The sequence below is a fragment of the Otolemur garnettii genome, unplaced genomic scaffold, assembly GCF_000181295.1.
Source record: "Otolemur garnettii isolate 467f Iridium unplaced genomic scaffold, OtoGar3 scaffold00002, whole genome shotgun sequence".
Taxonomy (NCBI): domain Eukaryota; kingdom Metazoa; phylum Chordata; class Mammalia; order Primates; family Galagidae; genus Otolemur; species Otolemur garnettii.
This window is the reverse complement of record NW_003852397.1, coordinates 3947748-3951008: the sequence shown is the minus strand read 5'-3', so window position 1 is coordinate 3951008 and position 3261 is coordinate 3947748. Positions and strand designations below refer to the sequence as shown.

The window sequence follows — 3261 nt, the reverse complement described above, 5'->3', positions numbered from 1 at the left end:
TTTAAGCCTGCTATTTCTCATTGTACAACTATTCTCTGTAAATTGTTTCCCTTCCTAACTGTGGAAACCCAGAACAAAAGAAGATCACTATTTTCAGTGCCAGATTCTTTTCTCTATGAATACACATAACTTAAATAATTAATACAATCTTAATTTTTTAAAAATGTGTGAGTTGATTTTTGAAGAAAAATAATTTGTAGCTTCCTTTCTCAAAGATGCTTTTTTTTAGAAGACCCTATGGCAGTGGTTTCAACCTTCCTATTACCGCAACCCTTTAATACAGTTCCTCATGTTATTATAATTTTATGGTTGGGGATCACCACAACATGAGAAAGTGTATTAAAGGGTCGTGGCATTAGGAAGGTTGAGAACCACTGCCCTAGAGAATGAACAGGGTAAGGAAAGGGAAGCTAACTGTGCCTTCGTTTAAAAACATAATTAATGAAGTGCTAAGGCAAAATATTTACCAGTTAATTTGTAAAATATTTAAATCCCACATATAATTTTATGTAGGCTTGTTACTATATTTTTCAGGGAATTATATCCTTGTTCCATTAAACAGTCCTGTTACATATTTTGGACCACGTATATTTACTGATGTACAATGGTGCTTTCTTAAAGGTGTAATTTGCAACACTTGGAAATGCATAGATTTGATGAAAGATCGTGCCACATAAAATTGCTGCATTGAAGCTACACCGAAGGAGCATTATACCTCTGCGTCCACACGTGCTTGGCCTGGTGTGGGGTCTGCTTCTCTGCACTGACACAAAGCAAGCCATTGAAAGGCCCAGGAAGATAAATGTACTTTTCTCTTTCTGTGTCTTCATCAAACCAGTGCTTACAGAGCTTCTACACTTCTTCATCTTTTTTACATCCCACCAGCAACGAAACATTTTATATTTGGAGGGCTGTATGAAACTTCCCCTCAACTCCTCCCCCCGTAAGGATTCCTGAATGCTAGTTCTTCCTTGTTAAGCTTTCATTCAGCTTTTTCTGTGTTTCCTGTCATGATATAGTGGTGAATTGCCTGTTCTATTCCTTTTTTCCTCTTTAAGATATTTAGCTTTGGGGGTGGCACCTGTGGCTCAAAGTAGTAAGGTGCTGGCCCCATATACTGGAGGTGGTGGGTTCAAACACAGCCCTAGCCAAAAACTGCAAAAAAAAAAAAAAAAAGCCGGGCGTTGTGGCGAGTGCTTGTAGTCTCAGCTACTCGGAGACTGAGGCAAGAGAATCACTTAAGCCCAAGAGTTTGAGGTTGCTGTGAGCTGTGACACCATGGCACTCTACTAAGGGCAACATAGTGAGACTCTGTCTCAAAAAAAAAAAAAAAGATATTTAGGTTTGGGCTATCAATTCTTTTGATTTTACTATCCTATAGAAAAAGTTGGTCTACCTGGCATTATTTCATCTGAAACTTCCTTATTGAATACATGTGCAAAACCAGTCAACCATGGTAAATAATGACAGTTGATTATAATGATGACCCTGTGGTAGTGCAAGATATGCAAATGTTTCTGACTTATCCATGAAATCAGATCAGGATCTCATTATGATCAACTTAGTTCATTGTGATTTTGTTCCAATTCATTTAATAAGTGCTAATCTGTGTATAGTAACTTGGTATTAGGATGTTTCTTGTGCTTTGCATCAGCTCTGCTGTAGGAATTTTTTGCATTGAGGATGCTTTTTGATTTAAAATGCAGGAAGGTTAAATACAGTATCTCCTATAATTGGGTCACGTTCTGAAGGTTCCTAAAATCTCTTTTCCTAAAGAAACTAGCCAAATACTAAAGGAAAAGAAGAAGAATTCTTTCCCTTTTCTCTCTCTCTTTTTTGCTAACAGAGACACTGTTCTTGCAAGGAGTGCTTCTTTCTCAATATTCAAGTTCTCTGGTCTCCTTTTTGAAGGTTCATTTGAGCAAACATTTATTGAGCACTTACTGCGTATAAAATACTATGGTAAGATGTAAATGGCAAGGTCAGAAGGGGAGGGGAATAGAACGATGATGATGAGTAATACTTCTGTGGCCTGCAAGGACTTTATATTCTAATAGGTCTTTGAATTAACTTTCAGGCCTATATTTATAAATTTGGGGAGTTTCTTTCTTTTTATTTCAGAGTATTATGGGGGTACACGTTTTGGTTACATAATTTGCTTTTGTACAGTTTGAGTCAAAGTTATAAGTGTGCCCTTCACCCACATGACATGCATGATACCTATAAGGTGTGAGTTTACCCATACCTTAAAAATATGCAACTCTGCAGGAATTTGCTTGTCATCCTGCGCAGGGGCCCTGCTAATCTTCTCTGTATTGTTCCAGTTTTAGTATATGTGCTGCCAAAGCAAGCCCTTGGGGGAATTTTGGGATGTTTTTATTTGTGGAATGCTTTGAGACTTTTACGTCAACTAGAAACCACTAAGGGGAAAATGATCTATTCAGAAACCCTTAAGTGATATACATGCATGTAGTGTATGTGTGTTTTAATTACAATTTTATTTAGATATAATTCACATACCATAAAATTCACCCCCTTAAAGTATACAATTTGGTGGGTTTTAGTATATTTACGGAGTTAGCCCATCATTACCACTATCTAATCTCAGAACATTTCCATCATCCCCCCAAAACTCCTGAACCTGTTACTGGTCACTCCTTATTATTCCCTGCGCCCAGCCAACTGCTGATCTAGTTTCTGTCTTTGTTGCCTGCTCTGAACTTCATGTAAATGGAATTATAGAATATTTGTCCTTTTGCGTGTGGCTTCTTTATCTTTACGTAATGTTTTCAGGGTTCACCTATGTTGTAGCACACATCAGTACTTCATTTCCTTTCATGACTGAAAGATATTCTGTTGCATAGATATACCACGTTTTGTTTAACCATTGATCAGTTGATGGATATTGGGTTGTTTCCACTTTTGACTATTATGAGTAATGGCTGATATATTGGAGTATACATTAGTAAAATGCTATATTTTTTTGGTGAAAAATTTATAAGTAGAAAGGAGTATATTAAAGGAATATATTGACATCCTAATGTAGATGTCAAAAAGTTCAGTATTTCATAGTAAAAGCATTCTAGTTAGATTTCATGAAATTGGATCGTGGCATATATAACCAGAATAATCTACCTGGTCTCTGAATGTGCCACATTTTCTAAAATCTTAAATGATGCCTTTGACCATGTTGCCAGGGTTATTTAAACAATACATAATGATTTTAATTCTTCAGTTTCTTGGATATAGTAAGTAAACACA

At 36.4% G+C, this 3261-nt stretch overlaps 1 non-coding gene across 1 annotated transcript; it reads right to left on the bottom strand.

Annotated features, from left to right (window-relative positions):
* Positions 1 to 2248: 2248 nt before the first annotated feature.
* On the bottom strand, positions 2249 to 2350 carry LOC111725935. Its single transcript, XR_002773873.1, has one exon. It is a non-coding gene; the product is annotated as a U6 spliceosomal RNA (small nuclear RNA).
* Positions 2351 to 3261: the final 911 nt, after the last annotated feature.